Source organism: Pollachius pollachius (genome assembly GCF_949987615.1).
Source record: "Pollachius pollachius genome assembly, chromosome: 3".
NCBI lineage: Eukaryota > Metazoa > Chordata > Actinopteri > Gadiformes > Gadidae > Pollachius > Pollachius pollachius.
In genome coordinates this window covers 37,234,786-37,250,022 of record NC_136936.1, presented here as the reverse complement: position 1 = coordinate 37,250,022, position 15,237 = coordinate 37,234,786, and the positions used below count along the sequence as shown (strand labels likewise).

Sequence of the window (15,237 nt, the reverse complement as noted above, 5' to 3'; positions counted from 1 at the left end):
TATCTCTCCAACCAAAGACAAACTGCCAGATTCTCTTGTTAAACGCCCCTTCTGAAGGTCAAACACAGCCCTGGCAATGTGTTTGTGTCCATTGAGTTTTTCGGATAGAGCGATGTTACTTACTCGCCTTCCATTCCCGCCTGCTTCCATCAGGAAAGCGTAAAAACGGTTTCTCAGCGACACGGCTAATTAGCCGTCATCTGTCAGGCTGCTAGCTCCGCACCGTTGTAGCAGCGGTGCATGAAAAAGGTTTGTTTCAAAAGATTTGTTGCTCTCTGGGCATCAGCTCTCTAAAATATGGTGGTTGTGTTTATGACACCTGGCATTTCCAGCAGCAAAGTCACTCACCCGTGTTTGTACCTGTGACTATTGATTGATCTGTGGGGAAAGAATAGAACTATTACTATTAGAAAAGTAACTATTCCCTAAATATTGATTGAAAAATAATTAGTGTTTAATGAATGCCCCGTTGCAGTACCGTGAGGAATGGCTAGGGATATAAGGGTGTTGGTTTCATTCCCAATGTCTGCAGCCTACCTATAGGCGTCCTTGAGCCAGATGCCTAACCTCTGCCTACATCTTAAGCATACATATTCGAAATCTGAATTCTACAAATATAAAATAAAATAAATAAACAGCGAAATAAAACCCAGTTACAGAAAACCAAATACTTTGAATGGTTCCAAGAAGTGTATGAAGTATATTTGAGACTTTTCAATTGAAGTGCCCATCGCGAGACACAATTCAGTTTGGCTTGGGAGTGGTGGCCTCAGAAAGGTTTTGCATCTCCTTTTGGTGTGACCCATTTCTTTCATTTGGCCTTTGATGTCTTGATTGTGCCCGCTTGACCGGCCTCTAAAGAGCCGAGCTATTAGCCTACCTGCTGAGCCATGATCGGAGGGGGGGGGGGCAGCCAGTGGACGGGGGGTGAACTGTTTAACCTCCCGTCTCGCGTGCCTTCTTTTTAATGAGAACTCAATGCGGAAAGCCGAGACCTGTTCAATTTGGAGGATGGCTCTTGTCACTTTCATTTGCATTACCCCAGAAGATGTAACGGGATGCTGCGACCTGCAATTATCATGGCCATTTTCGTTTGAATTTCACTCCAAATACGGTGCCAAGGAACTGTGGTCTTTTAAGTATCAAACTCATGTTTTTTTTCTCTCTCTCTTAAACCAAACAATGCTTGATCATCAGGTTTTGCAGTCCTAAGCGGCTTCAATGTGTGCAAAGCTTTTCTTTGGAAGCCTTTGCATCCCCTGCATCTATTGTTCCTGATTCATGACCATGGAACGGCTCAGAAGTCGTCTCTCTCCGACGGGATCGGCATTAACCACTGTCCTTGGCTGCTCCCGGGCTTTAGTTAGCAGCATGCCAGGACCGAGGAGGGGAAAACACACAGAGGCAGTGTGTGGTTTGAATGGGATTTGCAGATCCTGTGGGTTTCGTCGCAAACGAAGCGCTGTAGGTGAAAGAGATTGGTTGCGGTAAACCCCCAACACAAGCCTGGGGTGAACCCGAGGTTATCCTCCTCCACTTCAGCAAAATAATAATAACAGTGTCGTGTGGTGATTTTGCTGGGTTGCTTTTCCCATATTTCCCTAGGTGTTTGCCAAGATACTGTTCAACGTAGGCTCAATATCATTTTTTGTACTGACAGTTTGGAAGAATATTCCAAGATATTAAATATTTCATATTTGCTTTTAGCTATTTCTCAAAGTCAGAAACATGACACAACACCAAACATCCTATAATGATAAACATTGTTAATAAATGAATGATAACACTTATTAATAATATCTTAATAAAACTAAGATATAAATGATGGGATAGACCCATAGGAGTATTGTGGGGGGATCGTGTTCCTAACAACAAACCGCTATAAATATACAGCCTGTCTACCATAGCATCACAGCCAGCGCTGTTGCGAAGCATAGCAGGCGGAGCAGCTAGTGTCCTGACCCCCCTCTCACAACAAGCACAGATCCCATATCCTGCTCTTGCTCCGACATCCGACGCGCAGACACAACTATGCCTGACCTCTGCTGACGTGACACCTTTTTTAGTTTGAAGGACTCCTCCGTTCTCTCCGTTTGGTTCCCTCTCTTTGGGCGCAGTATTCATCCCAGTCTGCTCTCTGCCTTGTAAGAGGAATTCAAGCAGGGCACGTACAGCTGACCCTTTGCAATTTTCCATTCTGGACAGGCAGAGGTTGGATCTGAACAAAGAAAAAGCTGCGCCTCAAGATTCCTCCATTCTTCCAGCGTTTTGTGCGTTTGATCCAACACTGGGTTTCTGGTTTGGAGCAACACTTTGTCTTGAAAGTTCTTCCTTTAATTGCTTTGGTATCTTGGAGCAGATTAAGAATAGGATTATGTTAAGAATTTGTAGGCCTTCTACAGCCTCTATTTGGTACATGCTTGTAAATGATCTAGAATGTGAGACGGATGTTTGAGTTTGTTAGGTGTGATGTGATCATCATAAATCATCCAGCTCATCTATCAAGAATAGTCTATACACAATTATAACAGATAGTCAGCCCCCTGGTTGGACTATCTAAGTTATTTTTAATAGTGTGTCTGTTTTTAACTCGACCAACCCTGGCGTGTGTGTTCTATTGTGTGTTTGTCTAAGTCAACAGAGACCTTACCTCATTGCAAGACAGATCATTCAGAAAATGTACTTTTATTAGTTTCAATCAATAAAACTAAATTTTGTTGCACTTTTCTTGAAAAACTGCTTTAGAAGAGAAAAACAACACAATAACACAACAAGAATGAGAGGCACATATATGACACATATGAAATTGCCTGACATCAATGACCTCACATTGTGTTAATTTTGATATAACATGACATAACATTCTTTATTAACCCTTGGTGGAGAATATGCCATATTCATTAGTAAATTAATTGCGTTGAGTATACGTTAAATTGAGCAGGTGAGGGTTGACTTTTAGGTGACCTGTACCATACGGATAACCGATGAGGTGGCTGCAGCAGCAGCAGGCGTTGGCCTACTGTGAAGATGTATGGCCATATGGAGGTGGCTCTTGGCCAGGGAAAGTGACTCCACAGGAAGGAGGAAATAATGTCAGCAGCATGGGGCAGGGAGGAGCACCTTGGTGAATGCCTGGAATACAGATGATGAAGAGATGTGCCTATGCACCCGCATGCACCCACATGCACAAACACATGCATATGCACAAACACACACATACATGCATTTACACATGCACGCACACAGGCATACACACACACACACACACACGTACACACAAACGCAAATGTATGCCCTAGATAAAATACTCTATCCACTAAGGTGTCCATACGAACACAGTTAACATAAGCTTGCACATTAACCAATGTTTTATATTTCTGAACAGATGGAGGACATGTGACAAGAAGTACTTATTTAGACTCTTTGTGTGTCTATTCCTGCTACATTTGTCATGTCCGTCCATTCAAACGTACATGTGTGCTGCATGCGTCTTTTCTCTTGATTCAATTCGGCGTACATTATTCCGGTGACTTTTCACAAAGTCCCCTTTCTCCTTGAGCCTCGCCTAATGGAGTTTACTGACTAACGCCACGTGACAACAACGCAACATCTGCTGCTGCCTCTCCATGCCCTCCATGCTCTATGCTTTCTGCTCTTCCCGGGCTGCTGCTGCCTGCCACTGCTGTTCTGGGGTTTGAGCTGCAGGACCCTGGGTTCTGCTTGGGCCCTGTAGCTTTGGAGGGCCCAAGCGCAGGGTGTCTTGCTGCGGGGGGGAGAGGTTAGCAGATCATGGGGCAAGGGTGGAACAGTGCTTGGGGTGGTGCAGCAAAGTGCCCCCCCCCCCACGGAAAGATTCTGCCTCATACATTTTTTGCTGTGAATTTTCTGCTGGTCAACAACTCTTTACAGCTCAATATGTTCTTTGTGTTCTGTACTGAAGTAGCACTGCAATGTGAAGGTTGTTTTGGTGGAGTCATGAGAAGTGGTAGACTTTTTCTGAAGTGATGCTAGGCACATACTTTCAATAACCCACATGTTACTGTGTACACTTGACTTCCCTTGAGGATCAACGCTAAAGTCAAGTTCCTTCATGATTGTGATTTATTTAATAGTTTTTGAGTGGGGAACGCTATATACAAGACCTATTTGATTACAAAACATCTATCCAAAGTGGGCCAAAACAAGAAGGATTTACAGCGTTATGCAATTCAATTCACTGCTCTGCAAAGGTATACGGCTTTAAGCGTGGACAAAACGGATGCAGATTTAAAACTTAACTGAAGTTTGATCTTATTCGCAGGTATGTTATGAGAGAGGAGGCTGTGGACCTAAAGAGAACTCTCTGATAAGGCGACACTTCCCCTTCCAGCAAGCAGAAGAGTAAGTTCAAAACGACCACCCTTTTCTATAGTGTATCTGTGTTTTTGACTCCCAACTGGCTGGTTAAAAACCGGGACAAACAGTTGGTAATTGCAATGCTTTATGCTAATTATAAGGGACGCGTCGGTCCATTGGCTGAGAATGATCTTCACGTTATTCTAGGTTTCAGTTCAGATTGTTTTAGTTTGTTTAGCAGATCGTCTAACCCCTGATGTCAGTCCCAGTCACCCCGAGTAGGTGGAGTACCTCCCTCCCTCTTCAGTCGTCCTCTTAATGTCCACTTCTGTGTTATTACTATGGGCTACGGGTCACATGGATGAATTCTCGATTGATTGCTTCAGTTTTGGTTGATTGAGTGCTGTTGGAACAGGACGTAAACAACGTGAATCCTCTGCCAATTCACTTCTTAAGTTAGCTAGTATTTGCCGATAAGCCAAAACTTTGAGAGCTGGGGGTTGAACCACACGTTGACATGCTAGGCACAGTAAAAGTAACGGATACAAAGTAATGAGGGAATACCTGATGGCATTTAAATCCATTTCGTACAAATACTGCTACAAATGTAAAAAATGTATCTGACCCAAGTACATTGAAAGGTCACAGGTGCGACTAATCCGTTGGCAGGGTTGAAATTTGTAATTTCATATTTTATCGATATAGTGCAGCCCTGAACTGCATATTTATTAAGAAGACTGCTGCGCCTCACTGGCAGTTGTATTGTAATAAGCAGAGAAGCAATACCACCAGGTGTACCTGGCAACACACAGCGCAATCATTATCTTTTTTTTCTTTGGATATCATTTCAGTTTCCGGTCAATTGCAAAGAATCGCTGAATAATACGTGTGCTATGCTCAGAGAACATTTCACTACTTAGGGGGAAAAATAATTTGTATTCATGACTGGTTTTTGAAAGACAAAACCAGACTGGGTTTGTGTATGTGTGTTTGCGTGTATTTTCAGCCAGAAGAATACTTAATCTATGTCTCAAACTGGGTCACTTCTGAAGCCAAATATAGCATTGCGTAGTAATCAGATCCGTGTAGGGTAAGTCCTTGAAGACTTGTTTGAATACATGTTCCCAGGCGCATGCAAATCTTTCAGTTTCACCGAAACAGATTCACAAGTTTGAAGTTTGACTATTTCCGTACTCAAAGCGACTCAAGAGTATTGTTCGAAGTTCTCCCGTACGTCACTTAATCCTTGAATATAAAAAATATAAATCAGACGACATGGGAACAAGCATTTCCAGGTTATGCTTCACTTGAATCAATTCAACCATCTTGCTAATGAAAGCAGCTATCAGTACACATCAGATAATGTAATCCTAATCAGTTGGAGATAAGATGGGTTACTACAAAACACATCTTTTATGAGACAAAGATGGATTACTGTTGGCGATTATACATGTGATGGATGGTAGGAAGCATGCAAAATGCCAAACCAAAGACAAGTTTGGACCAGTGACTTTACTTTGTCACCTTATGAAAGAATTACTGTCCTGATTGTAGTCATTTATATGTGAAGCTCTTGAAACCGTGGGGCACTCAAAGAAATTGTACCGATTTATTTCTCCTTTAAGTTTGAAATACTAAACTGAGAGATGTCTGAAGACACAACAATGTGTTGGGTGGAAAATAAGACGGCAGCCATGAACTCTCAGAGTCGTAGATCCTGGGGTTATTATTATGGTATCACAGGTTCTTGGTTTGCAAACCAATTTTGAGTGGTGGATAATGGTAGATAATGTGTTTTCTTTTCACCACACATTGATGTCATTACATTTGTGAGCGTGCTGTGTAGAATGAGATGTGGTTTGTTTGGGCAATATTTTGAATGAGAATTTCTGATGAAAACCCACTTATAACTTTTTATGAAAACTCAGTTGTTGAATTTGTGTTTTTGTAAATAACCAGATTCCCTGTTCACCCTTGTTGGGATTAATGATGTGCTGGGGCGAGATGGGATGAGGAGAACCAAAACAACAGTAACTTTGCTTCCTCCTGAATATTTTTCCTCAGCAACATCTAGAATAGCTCACTCATTGGCTGGGATTGAGCTCTGCTACCTTGGTTGCACCTAGGAAAGTTTCCTTATGTTAAGTTATTTTCTGTAAAGGTTATATTGGAGATCTAGTCTAAAAAGGTTACCGGTACATTAAATGACTTGAAAAGAGAAAGTAAATAAATTAACCTGCTTGTATTATTCAGAATGACCACGAGGTTCTCCATTAAAACAAGCAGGACTCTCACGGTCTCCCTGGAATTCTGACCAATCACGGTACATCTGATTGCTCATACTCATCTTAGGAGATCAATCCACCTATCAAGGAGCTTCTACTCATCTAGAAAACATCCCCCCAAATGAGACACCGCCCAAGTAAAAGACCACTCTCAAAGCCATACAGAGCTAACCACTCTTTTGTGTCTACTGTTTTCTCACCCATATGAACACAAACATGCACCTACACCCACACCCACTTAACAACTCCGTACCTACAAACATCCATATATAAATGTTTACACGGGCAGGATGCAGCAAGAGCTAGATTTGTACACATGACCACGCACACAGCTGCTAAATTCATCCAAACACACTCACGTTTTAAGTTAAATTAGTTTTGGTGTGTGCGTGTGTCACACTGTTGATGCTATGGTTTATTTTTTAACACCACCCTTGGCAGGGCTCCACTCTATTTTCTCTCTCACTTCCATTAATGTAATGACATGCACAATAAACACACACTCATTCAGTTCTCAATACCTTATTGGGGCCTTTTAATACCGTGATGTTGCTATTCATATCCCAAGGCTGGTGTACTATTGATAGGTGGGAAATATATATTTTATGCAGAACATCTCTTTACCATCAGGGCTCAATAGTCGGATAGGAGTAGCTCTTGTGCAGAGCTGTATCTGGACTGCTGTCTTGTTCAACTTGTGTTCAAAAACTGATGGAGAAAATGGTCAGGTAGCCATGCTTAAAGAGAAGAAGTTGATATAATGGCTGAAATCGAACAATTAAGAAAGGTCATTTGAGAAATAATTGGGAATGGGTTCTAGCTAACAATCCTGGCTCAACTAGCATTTACAAAAAGTAGTTTGTTGGGATCTAAGAAGTGCTTAAATCCCTTTTCTTTTGTACAAGTGCAGGACTTTCTTTCCAACGCTGGTGCTGATGGGTCTTACTGACAATGGTGTACACCCACGAGAATGATCACAGTTTCTACATCTCTCTTTGACCGATGAATGATGAGTGCAGAGCCTTTGGTAGAAATAACAGGCTTATTAAAACCTAATTCCATTCTCTTTCTCTTCCATCTTCATGGTCCATCGGCTCAAGACCTAGTAATATTTCTGGATCACTGCCGGTTCGGCTGTGTTGTGAATGAGAGCAGTAACATTGCCTGGAGTGGTAACGCCCATCTGACGTGAGACGCTTTCACATGGAGCAAGCAAACCGATTACTACACAATGCTGATAAGTTTATTTTAATGTGCCAATGCTCTTTGGTTGATTCGATAACAATCCCAGAAAATATTTTTTTGGTTTGCAAACCAGCTTATTTTTTTAAAAAAAGGTTGGAAACTGGACGGTTCGGAAATAAGGAGGCTCCTATCAGTCTGCAAGGTTTTATAGTGGATGGGTTCCATAATTGTTGCATTACCGCCAGCTGCTAGACTCTCCCTAGGCCCATCTATTCCAACATAGTTATGCCTTGTGTCAAAGGGCCCAAGACAGAACGGTTCCTGAATGTAGCTGCATCTGTGAATAGGGAAACTAGCGTTGCCTGAAAGTTCTATGTGTTAAAGGGGCTTTAGTTAGAGGACTAATTTCCAAGATCTCCCAAATCACGCTTGCTTTATTTGAATTGAAGTTTCAGAGTTTCTTTGGAATATAATAACTTGCCTAGTAGACAAGCTGCGGGCTCCCATTGGAATTTTCTTTTTTCTGGGATCCTGTCAAGTTTAACTTTAAGCGCATGCCAGGGGCTGGGTGTTGGATTCACATTGAATGTAATGCACCTGTGGTCCTGTGTTATTGAACCGGTATAGCATGTAGGGGTCTGGTGTTTGATTGATTGTGAAATGTTTGGCATTCTGCCTTTGGTTCTATCAAGCTAGCTGCTAGAGCATGGCAGGGGTTGGGGGGTCTCTTCCACTGGTGCCTCCCATGCCAAGAATGTACACACTGGCGGTTTTGTAAGACACTCTGGATGCAAGTGTCGGCTAGTTTTTTCCCCCATATCTGCTCAGCTAATAAAGAATGAGCATGTACATACGAACTTGTATTCTCACTTTCTGTGCTAAACTCAAACAGACTAGCATTAGCATGTCTTCAGCAACATCGGTCCACCCCCCCCCCTTCTCCTTCCATATCCCTGAGGTGGGTTTCCTTCCTACTAAAAATAAATGGGACGACCGTTTCAAATTGAGCTCTCATTAAGTCCATATATTTATCCAAGTAATAACCTTCCTGGTTAAGTGGTATTCTGTAGCAGACCAGTCTGGTCGCGATGGGAGAGGCCACCCATACCAGATGGCCACAGTGGTCATGACCACATGTGGGGTTATTTTTAGGTTTTGCCATTATTGTAAATAGAACGTTAGACAGTTTGCCCTGAACCCATGAATAATGAGCTGCCTTCCTGGAACCAGCCGATAAGCTCAGACGTGTTCGGAGTTAGGCGGGAGGGTGTGGTGTCGCTACACACATAAGCTCATTTAATCCTCCCTAACCGCGTCATAATATCAGCAGGTGAGGAAATGCAATTCGTAGTATTTTACAGTTTTGTCAAAACCTCTATTATTGTTGAAATACCTACTGGTATATGTCATAAGCATAGCTTTAACAGCTAAACGATCAAACGGTTAGGGAAGCAACCGTGAACTTTCCTCATGCTAACCCGTTGAACCACAGCGTTGCAACGGCCCGTGTTATAATGTGCTGTTTTATTAGAACAGTAAGCACAACCATAGAATTCATTAGGTTAATATTGTATTGCATAACAGCAGGCAGTCACAGGCCCTCTGTCCAGACAGGGCTCTGGTTCCTGTCTGGTGCTTGGCTGTTGTTGTATTGGCTCTGGCTGTCAAGTACACTGCTCGCTGTACAAGACATCTAGTGTTTAGGGCACCTGGCGAAAACAATCTGTAGATGTCTGTAGAAAGACTCATTAAGTTCAACTTTATTTTAAACATGCGTGACTTTTTTATTCCACTTTAAACATTATATTTTTGTTTTTGTTGGGTCGTGTGAAGCACTTTGTATGTTGTGTTGCATGAATAGTGCGTTACGAATTGATTGAAGGCGAATGAAGGTCACGCACGCACACACTCAGACACACATCTGCGACGTGTATCTCCTTGACAGGAGGCAGATGGAGGTAGCAACAGGGTCACTGTGTGTTTTGGAACCAAGTTTGGGGTACGCAAGCCAGCCCCCCCCCCCCAAAAACAATGTGCTCATTCAGACACAACCGGAACGTCTGGGCGCTGCTGCTGGTGCTATCGCTATATGGGTGTAGCATATGGGTGTAGCGGGTATAGCGAGGAGCGGGTCTGCTCTGTATCCAGGCGACGTCTGTTGTAGCCTCGATAGGATGAGGACCAGCCTGACCGCGTCTGGAGCGGTCATTTAGCACACTCATACATGACGTTGTTTAGGCTGCTGCTGCGGAACGAGCCACTCTTGCCGAAGATGAGTGTGCTCATTGGACACGTGATGAAGGCCGGGTGTTGTTATTAGCGCTGGCGATGCTACGAAGGCGCTTCCATAATGGATGGCGACAGGCGAGCGCTGACACAACCTCACCAAACTTGGTCACAGGAGCGCACGCGGTCACAGCTGCACACATACTTGTGTTTTTTGTGTACGTAGTACACATACGCACACACATACGCACAAACATATTCACACGTGTAGGCACGCCCATGAGCGCAAAACACAAACGATGCTTATCCATTAAAAAAAAAGAGGCTCGATTCAATGATTTAAGCTTAAGCCTAAAAAAGTGAACAAAATTGTACTTTACTACTTTACTTTTTAGCACAAAAACATTGCTGCTGAAAAGAGTGTGTGTGTGCGCGAGTGCGTAATACCATTGGCGTTTCACACCGCTAGTCTGAGTCCTCCGTTTGAACTCCAATAGCTGTGTGTGTGTGAACACCACATCATTTCAAACCACCTCGGCTCCCCATTACATGGTGTCTTTCATCTCCGGGTCCTTTGCCCCTGCTAAATAAATAAACACTAAAGCACTCACTGGGCTTTACAACCTCTGTACACCACCAAGCTCTGATACTCAGGCTATGTGTGTATCATCACGTCCACCATATATCCCCATTACCTCAGCCGCCATCATTGCCATCGCCTTCGTCGTTGTCGTGGAAATATTAGTCTTAGTCATATAGAATTATATACAAATGATAAAATCCTTGTTAAGATAAATACTAGTCAATTGAAAAGGAATTTGAATACATTCTCCTTGGACCTGTAGTTTTGCTGCCTGTATCTTCCAATGATCATGCTCTGAATTTAAACCAAATATTTTGGTCTCAAGACGTGTCCTAAAAATAAGTTATTCTTCATCAGTTGTCTTAGTCTTCCTCCAGGGTTGGATATTAGTTAGGGTGTTAACGTCTGCATCCTACCTGTGGACATCCTTGAGCAAGTTCACCTTACCCCCTACCTGCTCATTAATGACATGTATCTGAGATGAATTACCACAACAAACATGGCGCATTGTTCAGCAGAGCATAGTGTACGTTGCCTACATCTTTATCTTAAACATGTATGCTCTATGAAATTAACTTGGAATATAAAACTAACCTCACATCGGCATGAAATCAAACAAACTCTCTACTCTAAAAATGGCCTGTTACATGACATATTGGTACTGCTGCGAATGATTAATAAATTGAATGCGGAAATCATACATATTAAGCCTTTTGAGTAATTTATTTAATTAATTATTTTGTTGAATGTAATTATGTATTTAATATATATGCATTGCCTATTTACTTAAATATACACCCTTATTTTTAACATTTCACTTATATCCATTTTTCTAAACAAATGTAATCAGTACTATTTATAAATAAAGGCATTCCTATAACTTTTCATGGTGTTGTTGTTGGATTTTAAAATGACGTCATTGTTTTCAGTCTTCTTATGCCAACCTCAACCCCAATAACCAGCCCTGTTGACGTGCTGCTGTGACCAACCCAACCCCCTCCAATCAGATTACATGTTGAAAGTGGTCTAATTACAGCTGGGTCTGATTAATGGGCATGCCATAATTAGGGCCTCAGAGAGAGCGGGGGGTGAGTGTGTGTTGTGGATGTGCGCAGTGCTGCGCTCCACGTGTTCAGTGTTAGGCGGGAGGGTGTGGTGCCGCTACACACATCTACTTTTAGAGATTGTGGTTCAGGGTTGTGTAAATTGCCTCTGGATATTTTGGTCTTGCGATGGAAAGAAGGCACACGATGCAGGGGCAATGATTAGGCACAAACGGTAAACAAGACTCAAATCCTAAATCCTTGAGCTGGCCTCTGGAATATATGATACAATATAGAATTTGTATCGTATGTATTTCATTTATTTCTTTATTATCTATGTACACTGTTGTTTTTTATATTTTGTGTATATATTCTGTCCTTCCATACAGACAGCCCCATACTCCTAATGCGTGGTATTGTGCAGCAGGAAAAAGCGATTAAGATAACATATGGATTCAACCAGCAGTAGCTACAGATAGCACTGATGTGATGTGACATGTGCTACAGGAGCCCAGCACATGCTATGGGCAAAACCATATGCTACACAATTTCTGATCCCAATCTGGTATTAGCAGGATCCCCCTGGTCATTTCATTACCTTATTATGTTGCCCTTAGCAGATCATATGAATTGTACTCTATTAATTCAACATGGGACCTTTGGGTGTCATAACTAATAATACAGGACATACAATACATACTTGCAATATTTTATGATTCAATCATCAATAACTAACAAAATGATAGCAAATAATACGTCATGGCAACCAATTGCATTATAAGACCTGAATTCAGAGAGAAACCAATATTGGCTCAGTTGTTTTCGAGAATGAAAAGGGTGGCTCCAGGGGAAGGTATTTACATATTTCTATAAAACATTCATTGCAATAACATTTGTTTAAAAAATGTATAGGAATTTCTCCTTGTGCAACAATTTGTCATTGCGCCATTTTGTTTGGTCTGGCTCATCCTTGGACCTGAAGGTCAAACCAAGGAGATTTGAGAGTGCCTAAATAGTCTCTCTCTGTCGTTGTGGAAACGCACCAAACACATTCATGAGCGAAGAGCAGAAGAGAGAGTATAACAAGAGAGGGAGAGAGACACCGGTGTCCCAGCAAACACCTCCAGGCGCACACGGCTAATAGGATAAATACTGTATACCTTGGCTCGTGTTCCCTCTGTTGGGAGAAGGACAGAAACTCACTGGGAGGCTCACGATTCTTCTAAACCAGTAAGTCGCTGCAGGGAAGAGAAGGGAAGGATAACGGCAGATTTTTAAAATCGGCTCTGCTTTTGAATTTTAAATATCTCTGCTACGGTTCACTTCCAAGTCATGCCAGAAATCTTGTCGTTAAAAGTGGGGAACATGCAGTGAAGGAAACTGCCTTGCCATTTTCCTTGGGAAAACGTTGAACTGGATTTTGAGTGTTGCATCGTATTGTCAAAGAGTGTGGAAGCACCCAGCTGTTTTCTGTCCTTTCAAATGGTTTCATTTATTCCCCCCCCCCACCCCCCACCCCCTCAGCGGTTATGGATTGGCTTCTGGTCCTGGAGCGATGTGACTCGGTCATGTTTTGCTCTGTGTTTGTTTAGCGAGGAAGTTTCAGCTGCCATTGTGCCAACTCGCCATTACAAGTTCAATGGAGCGTAAAGTGTGTGTGTGTGTGTGTGTGTGTGTGTGTGTGTGTTTATCAGATGGTAGATGGACTGTCTGCCTGCGAGTGTGTTTTTCTTGTTAGCTGGGAAATATAGGGAAGCAATCCAAAAGTATTATCCTCAGAGCCTCCTCCATTTTGTCCTATACTGTTATGAATTTAGTTTTTGTTTCTAGCAAATATTTTAAACTGTCACATTAGAAATGCAACGTTGTTACATTTTAAAATCTATATTCAAATAAAAACAACCAATTAAAATATACTTAGTAGTTGGCATAATTTAAGCCAATAGTTTCATGCCTCTATATGTATTATGGGATGTTTGTTCCTATTCCAGTCCACCATGCCAATGGACCCACCTTCTCTTCTTTGGTCAGAAAACCAAATCCCACTTTGTGTTTTATTTTCAAAACGTGGTCTTCAGCAAGGCATTCAGGTCCTGGCTATATGTAATTACTTTGGCCCTCTTTGGTCTTTTATTGCTAATGTATCTGCATCATACAATAATCTCCCCATGGGGATGCTTGGCTTGAAATATTGATGGATATGAGGCGAGAGTGTGTAGGTCAGACTATATGCTGGGGTTAGCTGTTTGTGCTCGCGATAATACTTCTAGCGCATGTCTTTTCCCTGCCATCACAAGACATCAGTCAACCAGAGCCAGGGGCTGTGAGGAACTCAACCAGAAGTGAAACTGAAAGTCAAAGTTAAAGGCAAGCAAGGCCACAGCAGTAGAGGAGGTTTCTGCCTTGAAGGTTATGGTATTTGAGTCATTGGGACGTTTGCACAAGGGTACAGAAAGGTACACTTACACCCTCATAGTATAATCAGATTTAGTATATGCTACACATGAACCCCCTAAGATGGCGCAATTTGATTGGTTCACTATCTCGGGATATTGGGCAATATCCCATGTTTGGGATCTCAAACTCGAGATATTGCATGATGGCCGTCTCGTCACGCTAATAAAAATAAATAAACCGCTAATAAAAATATTAAAATCCCGGCAAAATGTGTTATATGGTTTATTTTTGGAGTGTTCACGTGTAGTATATACTAAAACAATTATTCACCTCAGGCTCCATGAATAGTGAACAGGCTATTCCCAACTAATCCCTTCGCCTTCAGCGAATAATTGTTAAATAGACACAATGTCTGGGCCTCCTTTGGTAGTGTAAGTGAATTTCAATGCACATGGCATTGCCATCACTGTTTTAGGGTCTGGTCAACTACAAAGTAAGAGACAAACCCACATAAAGTATGGTCTGGCAGAAACATTTGTTTACCACTTTGACTGTTTCAAAACGAAAACAACAGGCCAAAGTGGAGCAGCCACTGCAAGCAAAAAAGGGAAAACAAATCCACTAGGCTAAGCTACTTCTCCCACTGATCACACTGGTGAAAAGCTAAGCTAACTTTAGCAAGGCTGGGTTAGCCACCTCTGGGCCAAATGACAGGCTGGTCCCTGGCAGGAGCATGCTGGCCAATCTGTTTCCGTAAAACCCTTGTCAGGCCAGGACTCGTCAAAGGCCAGTTCCTTGTGGCTTCCCTTCTGGTGGCCAGGGTTACACTCATGTCACAGCCAGTGTACGTGTAGCCCTCAGTCATGTGTTTGTGCTAAACGCATGTGTGTTCGCCTGGGTGTTATCTTGACCGACATGCAATGGATCTCCGCCTGTCCCTTTCCCATCCAATCAACGTCAATGCATTGGATTTAGCGTTTTTTGGCAATAGGATTTGTTTTTGTTTTTCTACGTGTGACCTATTTTAAGTTGTGAAATTAACAAGAAACATTGATTTTTTTAATGGTAAATGGACTGCATTAAGGCACTACTCTTACAACCAGTGGTAACTCAAAGCGCTTTACAATAGTGCCTCACATTCACCCATCATACATACATTGAAACACCGACGGCGGTGTCGACC

At 42.3% G+C, this 15,237-nt stretch overlaps 1 protein-coding gene across 2 annotated transcripts in view; it reads left to right on the top strand.

The window, feature by feature from the left end:
- The window catches only part of adarb1b (adenosine deaminase RNA specific B1b), a 110,944-nt gene that overhangs the window by 37,638 nt on the left and 58,069 nt on the right, over nt 1-15,237 (top strand). For both annotated transcript variants that reach the window (XM_079731595.1, XM_079731596.1), the window contains one exon: nt 4,301-4,380. The gene's annotated coding sequence lies outside the window, so the exon portion shown is untranslated. The remainder of the gene's footprint in view (nt 1-4,300; nt 4,381-15,237) is intronic.